The following is a 17,707-nucleotide window of genomic DNA, read 5'->3' as shown; positions in this document are numbered from 1 at the left end:
TTCTTTTCTCACATCTTCTTCTTTTAAATGCCATTGAATTTTTGTACGCTTTATATCGTGTAAATATTTTCTGCTTCTGAGCTAGTCTTTAAGCAACCCTAGTTCCAGATGAAATGCTACAGCCAATTGCATTGCATAGTTGTAGTATGGATTCCCCAGGCCCATTATTTAAAGAGTGCACTGCACTGTGTGCTCTACCAGAAAAATTCCTTGTCCATGTTATACATCTTGGCAATGAACGCCTTAAAACCCTATGTGCTGCCTCAACCTTTTGAGTATTTGTGTTAAATTTTGTTTTTTCCAAATTGAATGGTCCCAAACGATAATTAATTCAACCCCGCAATATGCCCTCAGACAGTTTTGTTACATGCATTTTAAAATTAGATGGCAAGTATGGACTTTTCTCCAACCAGTTACCATTACATGCATATGAATTATCAGTACACAGACTATGATATCCTTGGTAACACTGTACAATAGCATCTACACTGTATGAAAGGCAACCCTTGACTCTGTCAGTATCCCCGTTAAGTTTATTAAAAGCATTTTCAAACTCCACCTGACACCGCTGACTCAAGTCAATGGCAAACCTTTGACACATTTTTTGTCTAGCAGCTTTGGTAAGCCCTGACATCATGTGAACCAAATTTGGGCACCTTTTTATATATTTCCTATGGTTTTCAGAGAAATGTCTTGTGTCAATAAAGTGTTTAGGGATAGTCTGAGTGATCCCCTCATTGTATAGGTTGACTGCAGCCCTATAGCTGCTTGTATCTGGATCAGTTGTTATGTTCTGCACTTCAAAATTATCTTCTTTTAGGTTGAGAAGACATTCCGAGGCCCAAGTTTCCTCATCACCGATGTTAGTTTCCATACTTATATTTGCAGTACAATCACAGGTCTTGTTTGTCATATAAAGTTCATGTGATTGGTGTTGTATGTGATGAGAACACAATTTATTTTTAGTTGTTAGGGCAATAATGTCATTCTTTGATGTTACATTTTCAGCCTGTAAGTAGCAAACTTGTGTTGCTGGCTGAAATGGAGTTTTTCCAACACCAGAATACAAAGGATTATTGTATAAACCATCTCCTTGTACATCAATGATATCAGGTGGATTTCCCTTTGCGATATTAATTTCTCTTCGCTTTTGTCTCCGACTTCTCATATCCAAAATATTTTCTTGTATAATCTCTTTACAAATTTTGTTTGAAACCTTTGGCATCCCCTTTGTGGAAGGGGCAGGAATACTGGCAGACAGGAATAATTTCCTTAGGCCAGCATTTCCCATGGACACTTGTGTCAGCCCCACTTGCAGCCCTCTATTTATATTGGCTGCTTTGCGTCCAGGATTTTTATTATACATTTCTTCATACAGATTAAACATCTCTTATTTATAACTGCATGTGGTGCATATTGCCCGTTCTCCCCAACCAAGGCCCCATTGTTCCTTAGACTGTTGGTCCCATTTGAAAAACTCCAAACACTTTGGGGATATTTGTGCATGTTCTCTGAAGATGCTGTTCCACATTACTTCATTCTGATGAACATTTATAATGCGATTAGTGGATGACTCCTCATCTCTGACAAAAACAAGAACAATAATAACTACCCTGAGACTCTCTGCTATACTTATATAAAGTTATATATATATATATATATATATATATATATATATATATATATATATATATATATATATATATAGAGAGAGAGAGAGAGAGAGAGAGAGAGAGAGAGAGAGAGAGTGATAGATAGATAGTTCTTTGATTATGTGAACACTCACATTCTGACATTGTAATTTTTTTTGATTTAATGCATGTAATTTAAATCACTTTAATGTGAACTGACTTGTATGACATGGATAATTAAGACATGAAAAGAAAATTACTACACATGTGTAGGCATCTCATTAAGTTATCTCCCTTCATAGCACAAATCTTTTCAAGAAATAAAAAGTTACATTTTCAGTATTTTTACTGCCAATAATCAGAAGATTAATGATACATTATTACAGTATCACTAAATAACTATGGAAATTATAGTAAAACTGCTTTCATAATTTGTCAGAGCAAAGCTTACTGTTTGTTTGTTTGTTTTGTTTTTTAAATTATTCTTACACCGGTTTAATTGAAGCCAATTAATATGAACTTAATGTGTATGACCCATACAAATTGCATATGTCGGTATGCTTTACATTATTTACCCTTTCATTTCAGATGGATATGCACACTGTTCCACCTGAAGTCTTGATGCAGGTAGCGGGCGTAGCGGTACCGGTGTCAACGGATTTTCATTGCTTTGATTTGGCACAGCCTCCACATACTGATCCGATGTGAGTCTTATAAACTTTCTATTTTCTGTTTTCTGTTCTTTATTGTTGTCGTATGCGAACCCTTTATTGTGAGGTACATGTCCCTTTTGGAAACACACTGTCCTCCTGTTTTTAACTCCCTTGGATTTGCTAGGCTTAGTACTTTTTCTTGGCATTTTTCTGTTCTTGATTCCCCAATCCAAAGTGGTTAAAAGTTGTACTGTATAAGGTATGATCACAGAGTGGCTTATTGTATGAATATTAGTCACTATCTAGGGGAGGAAAGTTTGCTGTTTATGTTACAGAAGGGATGGGGGAGGCTGAACTGTGTGAAAGGACTGGGGTTAGTGACCTCATTTATTAAGAGGCAGTGAAAATTGTTGATAGCCTAGACCTTTATTTTTAAGATTGGATCATATCAACCTGTCCCTGATGTTAAGTTCTGTGTTTAGAAAACAAATATAAAGTCCTTTATTTTAGATCAAAATGTCATTTTAAGAGTAGAACAGGTACATGCTAACTAGTGCATTGACCTTTGACCTTGCTATTACATAATATGACATAATGTGATTTATCCCATATTGCCAAAGTGAAGTTAGATAAATGTTGATATGAATAAGACACAACTCATAGTTAAAAGAATTCATTTATTTCAAAATATAATTTTGCTAGTGAAGCTAAAGTATGAAAACAAGAGTTGAAAACAGTTCAATGACATTTCTATACACATTCATATAAGATATAGCTTAGCAACTCATCAAACTGATTTTTACAAGTGAGACTAAGTACATTTGTTACTTATACAGTCCCGAACTATTTCACAGATTATAGGAAAAATTAAGGTTTGCTATAGGTATAACGGTACCAATTGCGCAAGACCACGTGGGCGGAGCCTAAGGTGTAGGGAAGATTGCATTCAGAAATAAAGAACAACACTAACTGTGATTGGTGCATTATGTAAGAGTTATACTTTCTGTTAGGCTTAAAAAAAGTGTAGCATCTTGGCAATATGTGAGTGTATGTTAATTTCTATTTAGATTATATTTTGTATTTTCTTTGATTTTTTTAAAATATGGTACACATGGCTGAAAATGTGCCTGTTGTGACTAGATAACTCTCACCCCTGTCTAGTTCCAGTGGAGTTATCTCTCTTAAATGCAATGGAGTACTTGGTTCTGTCATTGTCAAATTGACAATCTAACACTGCTCTCTAGAAAAGTGTGTGACATGCATGGTAAAGTAGGATAGAAAATATATTTATTTCCCCAAACATTAGCATTAAGGTCTATGGAAAAACAATTGGTACCGTGATACCTAAAGGTAAGATCATCTTCACAGTGTATCCATAGTAACGAGTATACGTAGCCGCCATTTATAATCTGTCATAGTGTCATTTGGTAAAACAATGGATATTGAGAAGTTTTGGTCTGATATTGACAGACTTTTACATAGAAAATGTATAAAATCTTCAGAAAAAAAAAACACATGCTGGTTTTGGAGAGGGGCATTTGATAAAGACGGCTATGGCATACAGAAAGTTGTATGGCCACATGGCTCAATATCAGTTGTGTCTGCTCATAGACTGTCATATATGCGACAAAATAATTTATTTAAACACAATATACCACGTATGGATGATTATGGTCAGCTTTTAGATATTTCACATATATGTCATAATAAATGATGTATAAATAGAAAAAAATCTAGTTCTAGAACAGCATGCCATAAACCAGGATAGAGAACACTGTAGGACTCAAGGAAGCTGTACCGGTTGCCATAGACCACTTTGTGTCATATAGGAAATGCAGGCTTAAGTGACTTTTGGTAATTTATTATATACATGGTCTTCTTTTCCCCTTTTCTTTTTAACATTTGGCATTAATAGCCCTTTCTTGTAATTTTTTTTCTCTTGAAATTCTTCATACAATTTATAAAGATAAGTTCTTTTCTCACATCTTCTTCTTTTAAATGCCATTGAATTTTTGTACGCTTTATATCGTGTAAATATTTTCTGCTTCTGAGCTAGTCTTTAAGCAACCCTAGTTCCAGATGAAATGCTACAGCCAATTGCATTGCATAGTTGTAGTATGGATTCCCCAGGCCCATTATTTAAAGAGTGCACTGCACTGTGTGCTCTACCAGAAAAATTCCTTGTCCATGTTATACATCTTGGCAATGAACGCCTTAAAACCCTATGTGCTGCCTCAACCTTTTGAGTATTTGTGTTAAATTTTGTTTTTTCCAAATTGAATGGTCCCAAACGATAATTAATTCAACCCCGCAATATGCCCTCAGACAGTTTTGTTACATGCATTTTAAAATTAGATGGCAAGTATGGACTTTTCTCCAACCAGTTACCATTGCATGCATATGAATTATCAGTACACAGACTATGATCTCCTTGGTAACACTGTACAATAGCATCTACACTGTATGAAAGGCAACCCTTGACTCTGTCAGTATCCCCGTTAAGTTTATTAAAAGCATTTTCAAACTCCACCTGACACCGCTGACTCAAGTCAATGGCAAACCTTTGACACATTTTTTGTCTAGCAGCTTTGGTAAGCCCTGACATCATGTGAACCAAATTTGGGCACCTTTTTATATATTTCCTATGGTTTTCAGAGAAACGTCTTGTGTCAATAAAGTGTTTAGGGATAGTCTGAGTGATCCCCTCATTGTATAGGTTGACTGCAGCCCTATAGCTGCTTGTATCTGGATCAGTTGTTATGTTCTGCACTTCAAAATTATCTTCTTTTAGGTTGAGAAGACATTCCGAGGCCCAAGTTTCCTCATCACCGATGTTAGTTTCCATACTTATATTTGCAGTACAATCACAGGTCTTGTTTGTCATATAAAGTTCATGTGATTGGTGTTGTATGTGATGAGAACACAATTTATTTTTAGTTGTTAGGGCAATAATGTCATTCTTTGATGTTACATTTTCAGCCTGTAAGTAGCAAACTTGTGTTGCTGGCTGAAATGGAGTTTTTCCAACACCAGAATACAAAGGATTATTGTATAAACCATCTCCTTGTACATCAATGATATCAGGTGGATTTCCCTTTGCGATATTAATTTCTCTTCGCTTTTGTCTCCGACTTCTCATATCCAAAATATTTTCTTGTATAATCTCTTTACAAATTTTGTTTGAAACCTTTGGCATCCCCTTTGTGGAAGGGGCAGGAATACTGGCAGACAGGAGTAATTTCCTTAGGCCAGCATTTCCCATGGACACTTGTGTCAGCCCCACTTGCAGCCCTCTATTTATATTGGCTGCTTTGCGTCCAGGATTTTTATTATACATTTCTTCATACAGATTAAACATCTCTTATTTATAACTGCATGTGGTGCATATTGCCCGTTCTCCCCAACCAAGGCCCCATTGTTCCTTAGACTGTTGGTCCCATTTGAAAAACTCCAAACACTTTGGGGATATTTGTGCATGTTCTCTGAAGATGCTGTTCCACATTACTTCATTCTGATGAACATTTATAATGCGATTAGTGGATGACTCCTCATCTCTGACAAAAACAAGAACAATAATAACTACCCTGAGACTCTCTGCTATACTTATATAAAGTTATATATATATATATATATATATATATATATATATATATATATATATATATATATAGAGAGAGAGAGAGAGAGAGAGAGAGAGAGAGAGAGAGAGAGAGAGTGATAGATAGATAGTTCTTTGATTATGTGAACACTCACATTCTGACATTGTAATTTTTTTTGATTTAATGCATGTAATTTAAATCACTTTAATGTGAACTGACTTGTATGACATGGATAATTAAGACATGAAAAGAAAATTACTACACATGTGTAGGCATCTCATTAAGTTATCTCCCTTCATAGCACAAATCTTTTCAAGAAATAAAAAGTTACATTTTCAGTATTTTTACTGCCAATAATCAGAAGATTAATGATACATTATTACAGTATCACTAAATAACTATGGAAATTATAGTAAAACTGCTTTCATAATTTGTCAGAGCAAAGCTTACTGTTTGTTTGTTTGTTTTGTTTTTTAAATTATTCTTACACCGGTTTAATTGAAGCCAATTAATATGAACTTAATGTGTATGACCCATACAAATTGCATATGTCGGTATGCTTTACATTATTTACCCTTTCATTTCAGATGGATATGCACACTGTTCCACCTGAAGTCTTGATGCAGGTAGCGGGCGTAGCGGTACCGGTGTCAACGGATTTTCATTGCTTTGATTTGGCACAGCCTCCACATACTGATCCGATGTGAGTCTTATAAACTTTCTATTTTCTGTTTTCTGTTCTTTATTGTTGTCGTATGCGAACCCTTTATTGTGAGGTACATGTCCCTTTTGGAAACACACTGTCCTCCTGTTTTTAACTCCCTTGGATTTGCTAGGCTTAGTACTTTTTCTTGGCATTTTTCTGTTCTTGATTCCCCAATCCAAAGTGGTTAAAAGTTGTACTGTATAAGGTATGATCACAGAGTGGCTTATTGTATGAATATTAGTCACTATCTAGGGGAGGAAAGTTTGCTGTTTATGTTACAGAAGGGATGGGGGAGGCTGAACTGTGTGAAAGGACTGGGGTTAGTGACCTCATTTATTAAGAGGCAGTGAAAATTGTTGATAGCCTAGACCTTTATTTTTAAGATTGGGTCATATCAACCTGTCCCTGATGTTAAGTTCTGTGTTTAGAAAACAAATATAAAGTCCTTTATTTTAGATCAAAATGTCATTTTAAGAGTAGAACAGGTACATGCTAACTAGTGCATTGACCTTTGACCTTGCTATTACATAATATGACATAATGTGATTTATCCCATATTGCCAAAGTGAAGTTAGATAAGTGTTGATATGAATAAGACACAACTCATAGTTAAAAGAATTCATTTATTTCAAAATATAATTTTGCTAGTGAAGCTAAAGTATGAAAACAAGAGTTGAAAACAGTTCAATGACATTTCTATACACATTCATATAAGACATAGCTTAGCAACTCATCAAACTGATTTTTACAAGTGAGACTAAGTACATTTGTTACTTATACAGTCCCGAACTATTTCACAGATTATAGGAAAAATTAAGGTTTGCTATAGGTATAACGGTACCAATTGCGCAAGACCACGTGGGCGGAGCCTAAGGTGTAGGGAAGATTGCATTCAGAAATAAAGAACAACACTAACTGTGATTGGTGCATTATGTAAGAGTTATACTTTCTGTTAGGCTTAAAAAAAGTGTAGCATCTTGGCAATATGTGAGTGTATGTTAATTTCTATTTAGATTATATTTTGTATTTTCTTTGATTTTTTTAAAATATGGTACACATGGCTGAAAATGTGCCTGTTGTGACTAGATAACTCTCACCCCTGTCTAGTTCCAGTGGAGTTATCTCTCTTAAATGCAATGGAGTACTTGGTTCTGTCATTGTCAAATTGACAATCTAACACTGCTCTCTAGAAAAGTGTGTGACATGCATGGTAAAGTAGGATAGAAAATATATTTATTTCCCCAAACATTAGCATTAAGGTCTATGGAAAAACAATTGGTACCGTGATACCTAAAGGTAAGATCATCTTCACAGTGTATCCATAGTAACGAGTATACGTAGCCGCCATTTATAATCTGTCATAGTGTCATTTGGTAAAACAATGGATATTGAGAAGTTTTGGTCTGATATTGACAGACTTTTACATAGAAAATGTATAAAATCTTCAGAAAAAAAAAACACATGCTGGTTTTGGAGAGGGGCATTTGATAAAGACGGCTATGGCATACAGAAAGTTGTATGGCCACATGGCTCAATATCAGTTGTGTCTGCTCATAGACTGTCATATATGCGACAAAATAATTTATTTAAACACAATATACCACGTATGGATGATTATGGTCAGCTTTTAGATATTTCACATATATGTCATAATAAATGATGTATAAATAGAAAAAAATCTAGTTCTAGAACAGCATGCCATAAACCAGGATAGAGAACACTGTAGGACTCAAGGAAGCTGTACCGGTTGCCATAGACCACTTTGTGTCATATAGGAAATGCAGGCTTAAGTGACTTTTGGTAATTTATTATATACATGGTCTTCTTTTCCCCTTTTCTTTTTAACATTTGGCATTAATAGCCCTTTCTTGTAATTTTTTTTCTCTTGAAATTCTTCATACAATTTATAAAGATAAGTTCTTTTCTCACATCTTCTTCTTTTAAATGCCATTGAATTTTTGTACGCTTTATATCGTGTAAATATTTTCTGCTTCTGAGCTAGTCTTTAAGCAACCCTAGTTCCAGATGAAATGCTACAGCCAATTGCATTGCATAGTTGTAGTATGGATTCCCCAGGCCCATTATTTAAAGAGTGCACTGCACTGTGTGCTCTACCAGAAAAATTCCTTGTCCATGTTATACATCTTGGCAATGAACGCCTTAAAACCCTATGTGCTGCCTCAACCTTTTGAGTATTTGTGTTAAATTTTGTTTTTTCCAAATTGAATGGTCCCAAACGATAATTAATTCAACCCCGCAATATGCCCTCAGACAGTTTTGTTACATGCATTTTAAAATTAGATGGCAAGTATGGACTTTTCTCCAACCAGTTACCATTGCATGCATATGAATTATCAGTACACAGACTATGATCTCCTTGGTAACACTGTACAATAGCATCTACACTGTATGAAAGGCAACCCTTGACTCTGTCAGTATCCCCGTTAAGTTTATTAAAAGCATTTTCAAACTCCACCTGACACCGCTGACTCAAGTCAATGGCAAACCTTTGACACATTTTTTGTCTAGCAGCTTTGGTAAGCCCTGACATCATGTGAACCAAATTTGGGCACCTTTTTATATATTTCCTATGGTTTTCAGAGAAATGTCTTGTGTCAATAAAGTGTTTAGGGATAGTCTGAGTGATCCCCTCATTGTATAGGTTGACTGCAGCCCTATAGCTGCTTGTATCTGGATCAGTTGTTATGTTCTGCACTTCAAAATTATCTTCTTTTAGGTTGAGAAGACATTCCGAGGCCCAAGTTTCCTCATCACCGATGTTAGTTTCCATACTTATATTTGCAGTACAATCACAGGTCTTGTTTGTCATATAAAGTTCATGTGATTGGTGTTGTATGTGATGAGAACACAATTTATTTTTAGTTGTTAGGGCAATAATGTCATTCTTTGATGTTACATTTTCAGCCTGTAAGTAGCAAACTTGTGTTGCTGGCTGAAATGGAGTTTTTCCAACACCAGAATACAAAGGATTATTGTATAAACCATCTCCTTGTACATCAATGATATCAGGTGGATTTCCCTTTGCGATATTAATTTCTCTTCGCTTTTGTCTCCGACTTCTCATATCCAAAATATGTTCTTGTATAATCTCTTTACAAATTTTGTTTGAAACCTTTGGCATCCCCTTTGTGGAAGGGGCAGGAATACTGGCAGACAGGAGTAATTTCCTTAGGCCAGCATTTCCCATGGACACTTGTGTCAGCCCCACTTGCAGCCCTCTATTTATATTGGCTGCTTTGCGTCCAGGATTTTTATTATACATTTCTTCATACAGATTAAACATCTCTTATTTATAACTGCATGTGGTGCATATTGCCCGTTCTCCCCAACCAAGGCCCCATTGTTCCTTAGACTGTTGGTCCCATTTGAAAAACTCCAAACACTTTGGGGATATTTGTGCATGTTCTCTGAAGATGCTGTTCCACATTACTTCATTCTGATGAACATTTATAATGCGATTAGTGGATGACTCCTCATCTCTGACAAAAACAAGAACAATAATAACTACCCTGAGACTCTCTGCTATACTTATATAAAGTTATATATATATATATATATATATATATATATATATATATATATATATATATATATATATATATATATAGAGAGAGAGAGAGAGAGAGAGAGAGAGAGAGAGAGAGTGATAGATAGTTCTTTGATTATGTGAACACTCACATTCTGACATTGTAATTTTTTTTGATTTAATGCATGTAATTTAAATCACTTTAATGTGAACTGACTTGTATGACATGGATAATTAATTAAGACATGAAAAGAAAATTACTACACATGTGTAGGCATCTCATTAAGTTATCTCCCTTCATAGCACAAATCTTTTCAAGAAATAAAAAGTTACATTTTCATTATTTTTACTGCCAATAATCAGAAGATTAATGATACATTATTACAGTATCACTAAATAACTATGGAAATTATAGTAAAACTGCTTTCATAATTTGTCAGAGCAAAGCTTACTGTTTGTTTGTTTGTTTTGTTTTTTAAATTATTCTTACACCGGTTTAATTGAAGCCAATTAATATGAACTTAATGTGTATGACCCATACAAATTGCATATGTCGGTATGCTTTACATTATTTACCCTTTCATTTCAGATGGATATGCACACTGTTCCACCTGAAGTCTTGATGCAGGTAGCGGGCGTAGCGGTACCGGTGTCAACGGATTTTCATTGCTTTGATTTGGCACAGCCTCCACATACTGATCCGATGTGAGTCTTATAAACTTTCTATTTTCTGTTTTCTGTTCTTTATTGTTGTCGTATGCGAACCCTTTATTGTGAGGTACATGTCCCTTTTGGAAACACACTGTCCTCCTGTTTTTAACTCCCTTGGATTTGCTAGGCTTAGTACTTTTTCTTGGCATTTTTCTGTTCTTGATTCCCCAATCCAAAGTGGTTAAAAGTTGTACTGTATAAGGTATGATCACAGAGTGGCTTATTGTATGAATATTAGTCACTATCTAGGGGAGGAAAGTTTGCTGTTTATGTTACAGAAGGGATGGGGGAGGCTGAACTGTGTGAAAGGACTGGGGTTAGTGACCTCATTTATTAAGAGGCAGTGAAAATTGTTGATAGCCTAGACCTTTATTTTTAAGATTGGGTCATATCAACCTGTCCCTGATGTTAAGTTCTGTGTTTAGAAAACAAATATAAAGTCCTTTATTTTAGATCAAAATGTCATTTTAAGAGTAGAACAGGTACATGCTAACTAGTGCATTGACCTTTGACCTTGCTATTACATAATATGACATAATGTGATTTATCCCATATTGCCAAAGTGAAGTTAGATAAGTGTTGATATGAATAAGACACAACTCATAGTTAAAAGAATTCATTTATTTCAAAATATAATTTTGCTAGTGAAGCTAAAGTATGAAAACAAGAGTTGAAAACAGTTCAATGACATTTCTATAAACATTCATATAAGACATAGCTTAGCAACTCATCAAACTGATTTTTACAAGTGAGACTAAGTACATTTGTTACTTATACAGTCCCGAACTATTTCACAGATTATAGGAAAAATTAAGGTTTGCTATAGGTATAACGGTACCAATTGCGCAAGACCACGTGGGCGGAGCCTAAGGTGTAGGGAAGATTGCATTCAGAAATAAAGAACAACACTAACTGTGATTGGTGCATTATGTAAGAGTTATACTTTCTGTTAGGCTTAAAAAAAGTGTAGCATCTTGGCAATATGTGAGTGTATGTTAATTTCTATTTAGATTATATTTTGTATTTTCTTTGATTTTTTTAAAATATGGTACACATGGCTGAAAATGTGCCTGTTGTGACTAGATAACTCTCACCCCTGTCTAGTTCCAGTGGAGTTATCTCTCTTAAATGCAATGGAGTACCTGGTTCTGTCATTGTCAAATTGACAATCTAACACTGCTCTCTAGAAAAGTGTGTGACATGCATGGTAAAGTAGGATAGAAAATATATTTATTTCCCCAAACATTAGCATTAAGGTCTATGGAAAAACAATTGGTACCGTGATACCTAAAGGTAAGATCATCTTCACAGTGTATCCATAGTAACGAGTATACGTAGCCGCCATTTATAATCTGTCATAGTGTCATTTGGTAAAACAATGGATATTGAGAAGTTTTGGTCTGATATTGACAGACTTTTACATAGAAAATGTATAAAATCTTCAGAAAAAAAAAAACACATGCTGGTTTTGGAGAGGGGCATTTGATAGAGACGGCTATGGCATACAGAAAGTTGTATGGCCACATGGCTCAATATCAGTTGTGTCTGCTCATAGACTGTCATATATGCGACAAAATAATTTATTTAAACACAATATACCACGTATGGATGATTATGGTCAGCTTTTAGATATTTCACATCTATGTCATAATAAATGATGTATAAATAGAAAAAAATCTAGTTCTAGAACAGCATGCCATAAACCAGGATAGAGAACACTGTAGGACTCAAGGAAGCTGTACCGGTTGCCATAGACCACTTTGTGTCATATAGGAAATGCAGGCTTAAGTGACTTTTGGTAATTTATTATATACATGGTCTTCTTTTCCCCTTTTCTTTTTAACATTTGGCATTAATAGCCCTTTCTTGTAATTTTTTTTCTCTTGAAATTCTTCATACAATTTATAAAGATAAGTTCTTTTCTCACATCTTCTTCTTTTAAATGCCATTGAATTTTTGTACGCTTTATATCGTGTAAATATTTTCTGCTTCTGAGCTAGTCTTTAAGCAACCCTAGTTCCAGATGAAATGCTACAGCCAATTGCATTGCATAGTTGTAGTATGGATTCCCCAGGCCCATTATTTAAAGAGTGCACTGCACTGTGTGCTCTACCAGAAAAATTCCTTGTCCATGTTATACATCTTGGCAATGAACGCCTTAAAACCCTATGTGCTGCCTCAACCTTTTGAGTATTTGTGTTAAATTTTGTTTTTTCCAAATTGAATGGTCCCAAACGATAATTAATTCAACCCCGCAATATGCCCTCAGACAGTTTTGTTACATGCATTTTAAAATTAGATGGCAAGTATGGACTTTTCTCCAACCAGTTACCATTGCATGCATATGAATTATCAGTACACAGACTATGATCTCCTTGGTAACACTGTACAATAGCATCTACACTGTATGAAAGGCAACCCTTGACTCTGTCAGTATCCCCGTTAAGTTTATTAAAAGCATTTTCAAACTCCACCTGACACCGCTGACTCAAGTCAATGGCAAACCTTTGACACATTTTTTGTCTAGCAGCTTTGGTAAGCCCTGACATCATGTGAACCAAATTTGGGCACCTTTTTATATATTTCCTATGGTTTTCAGAGAAATGTCTTGTGTCAATAAAGTGTTTAGGGATAGTCTGAGTGATCCCCTCATTGTATAGGTTGACTGCAGCCCTATAGCTGCTTGTATCTGGATCAGTTGTTATGTTCTGCACTTCAAAATTATCTTCTTTTAGGTTGAGAAGACATTCCGAGGTCCAAGTTTCCTCATCACCGATGTTAGTTTCCATACTTATATTTGCAGTACAATCACAGGTCTTGTTTGTCATATAAAGTTCATGTGATTGGTGTTGTATGTGATGAGAACACAATTTATTTTTAGTTGTTAGGGCAATAATGTCATTCTTTGATGTTACATTTTCAGCCTGTAAGTAGCAAACTTGTGTTGCTGGCTGAAATGGAGTTTTTCCAACACCAGAATACAAAGGATTATTGTATAAACCATCTCCTTGTACATCAATGATATCAGGTGGATTTCCCTTTGCGATATTAATTTCTCTTCGCTTTTGTCTCCGACTTCTCATATCCAAAATATTTTCTTGTATAATCTCTTTACAAATTTTGTTTGAAACCTTTGGCATCCCCTTTGTGGAAGGGGCAGGAATACTGGCAGACAGGAGTAATTTCCTTAGGCCAGCATTTCCCATGGACACTTGTGTCAGCCCCACTTGCAGCCCTCTATTTATATTGGCTGCTTTGCGTCCAGGATTTTTATTATACATTTCTTCATACAGATTAAACATCTCTTATTTATAACTGCATGTGGTGCATATTGCCCGTTTTCCCCAACCAAGGCCCCATTGTTCCTTAGACTGTTGGTCCCATTTGAAAAACTCCAAACACTTTGGGGATATTTGTGCATGTTCTCTGAAGATGCTGTTCCACATTACTTCATTCTGATGAACATTTATAATGCGATTAGTGGATGACTCCTCATCTCTGACAAAAACAAGAACAATAATAACTACCCTGAGACTCTCTGCTATACTTATATAAAGTTATATATATATATATATATATATATATATATATATATATATATATATATATATATATAGAGAGAGAGAGAGAGAGAGAGAGAGAGAGAGAGAGAGAGAGTGATAGATAGATAGTTCTTTGATTATGTGAACACTCACATTCTGACATTGTAATTTTTTTTGATTTAATGCATGTAATTTAAATCACTTTAATGTGAACTGACTTGTATGACATGGATAATTAAGACATGAAAAGAAAATTACTACACATGTGTAGGCATCTCATTAAGTTATCTCCCTTCATAGCACAAATCTTTTCAAGAAATAAAAAGTTACATTTTCAGTATTTTTACTGCCAATAATCAGAAGATTAATGATACATTATTACAGTATCACTAAATAACTATGGAAATTATAGTAAAACTGCTTTCATAATTTGTCAGAGCAAAGCTTACTGTTTGTTTGTTTGTTTTGTTTTTTAAATTATTCTTACACCGGTTTAATTGAAGCCAATTAATATGAACTTAATGTGTATGACCCATACAAATTGCATATGTCGGTATGCTTTACATTATTTACCCTTTCATTTCAGATGGATATGCACACTGTTCCACCTGAAGTCTTGATGCAGGTAGCGGGCGTAGCGGTACCGGTGTCAACGGATTTTCATTGCTTTGATTTGGCACAGCCTCCACATACTGATCCGATGTGAGTCTTATAAACTTTCTATTTTCTGTTTTCTGTTCTTTATTGTTGTCGTATGCGAACCCTTTATTGTGAGGTACATGTCCCTTTTGGAAACACACTGTCCTCCTGTTTTTAACTCCCTTGGATTTGCTAGGCTTAGTACTTTTTCTTGGCATTTTTCTGTTCTTGATTCCCCAATCCAAAGTGGTTAAAAGTTGTACTGTATAAGGTATGATCACAGAGTGGCTTATTGTATGAATATTAGTCACTATCTAGGGGAGGAAAGTTTGCTGTTTATGTTACAGAAGGGATGGGGGAGGCTGAACTGTGTGAAAGGACTGGGGTTAGTGACCTCATTTATTAAGAGGCAGTGAAAATTGTTGATAGCCTAGACCTTTATTTTTAAGATTGGGTCATATCAACCTGTCCCTGATGTTAAGTTCTGTGTTTAGAAAACAAATATAAAGTCCTTTATTTTAGATCAAAATGTCATTTTAAGAGTAGAACAGGTACATGCTAACTAGTGCATTGACCTTTGACCTTGCTATTACATAATATGACATAATGTGATTTATCCCATATTGCCAAAGTGAAGTTAGATAAGTGTTGATATGAATAAGACACAACTCATAGTTAAAAGAATTCATTTATTTCAAAATATAATTTTGCTAGTGAAGCTAAAGTATGAAAACAAGAGTTGAAAACAGTTCAATGACATTTCTATACACATTCATATAAGACATAGCTTAGCAACTCATCAAACTGATTTTTACAAGTGAGACTAAGTACATTTGTTACTTATACAGTCCCGAACTATTTCACAGATTATAGGAAAAATTAAGGTTTGCTATAGGTATAACGGTACCAATTGCGCAAGACCACGTGGGCGGAGCCTAAGGTGTAGGGAAGATTGCATTCAGAAATAAAGAACAACACTAACTGTGATTGGTGCATTATGTAAGAGTTATACTTTCTGTTAGGCTTAAAAAAAGTGTAGCATCTTGGCAATACGTGAGTGTATGTTAATTTCTATTTAGATTATATTTTGTATTTTCTTTGATTTTTTTAAAATATGGTACACATGGCTGAAAATGTGCCTGTTGTGACTAGATAACTCTCACCCCTGTCTAGTTCCAGTGGAGTTATCTCTCTTAAATGCAATGGAGTACTTGGTTCTGTCATTGTCAAATTGACAATCTAACACTGCTCTCTAGAAAAGTGTGTGACATGCATGGTAAAGTAGGATAGAAAATATATTTATTTCCCCAAACATCAGCATTAAGGTCTACGGGAAAACAATTGGTACCGTGATACCTAAAGGTAAGATCATCTTCACAGTGTATCCATAGTAACGAGTATACGTAGCCGCCATTTATAATCTGTCATAGTGTCATTTGGTAAAACAATGGATATTGAGAAGTTTTGGTCTGATATTGACAGACTTTTACATAGAAAATGTATAAAATCTTCAGAAAAAAAAAACACATGCTGGTTTTGGAGAGGGGCATTTGATAAAGACGGCTATGGCATACAGAAAGTTGTATGGCCACATGGCTCAATATCAGTTGTGTCTGCTCATAGACTGTCATATATGCGACAAAATAATTTATTTAAACACAATATACCACGTATGGATGATTATGGTCAGCTTTTAGATATTTCACATATATGTCATAATAAATGATGTATAAATAGAAAAAAATCTAGTTCTAGAACAGCATGCCATAAACCAGGATAGAGAACACTGTAGGACTCAAGGAAGCTGTACCGGTTGCCATAGACCACTTTGTGTCATATAGGAAATGCAGGCTTAAGTGACTTTTGGTAATTTATTATATACATGGTCTTCTTTTCCCCTTTTCTTTTTAACATTTGGCATTAATAGCCCTTTCTTGTAATTTTTTTTCTCTTGAAATTCTTCATACAATTTATAAAGATAAGTTCTTTTCTCACATCTTCTTCTTTTAAATGCCATTGAATTTTTGTACGCTTTATATCGTGTAAATATTTTCTGCTTCTGAGCTAGTCTTTAAGCAACCCTAGTTCCAGATGAAATGCTACAGCCAATTGCATTGCATAGTTGTAGTATGGATTCCCCAGGCCCATTATTTAAAGAGTGCACTGCACTGTGTGCTCTACCAGAAAAATTCCTTGTCCATGTTATACATCTTGGCAATGAACGCCTTAAAACCCTATGTGCTGCCTCAACCTTTTGAGTATTTGTGTTAAATTTTGTTTTTTCCAAATTGAATGGTCCCAAACGATAATTAATTCAACCCCGCAATATGCCCTCAGACAGTTTTGTTACATGCATTTTAAAATTAGATGGCAAGTATGGACTTTTCTCCAACCAGTTACCATTGCATGCATATGAATTATCAGTACACAGACTATGATCTCCTTGGTAACACTGTACAATAGCATCTACACTGTATGAAAGGCAACCCTTGACTCTGTCAGTATCCCCGTTAAGTTTATTAAAAGCATTTTCAAACTCCACCTGACACCGCTGACTCAAGTCAATGGCAAACCTTTGACACATTTTTTGTCTAGCAGCTTTGGTAAGCCCTGACATCATGTGAACCAAATTTGGGCACCTTTTTATATATTTCCTATGGTTTTCAGAGAAATGTCTTG

Source organism: Sinohyriopsis cumingii, chromosome 5, assembly GCF_028554795.1.
Source record: "Sinohyriopsis cumingii isolate HCF-2022 chromosome 5, ASM2855479v2, whole genome shotgun sequence".
Classification (NCBI taxonomy): Eukaryota; Metazoa; Mollusca; class Bivalvia; order Unionida; family Unionidae; genus Sinohyriopsis; species Sinohyriopsis cumingii.
This window is presented reverse-complemented; position numbering follows the sequence as displayed.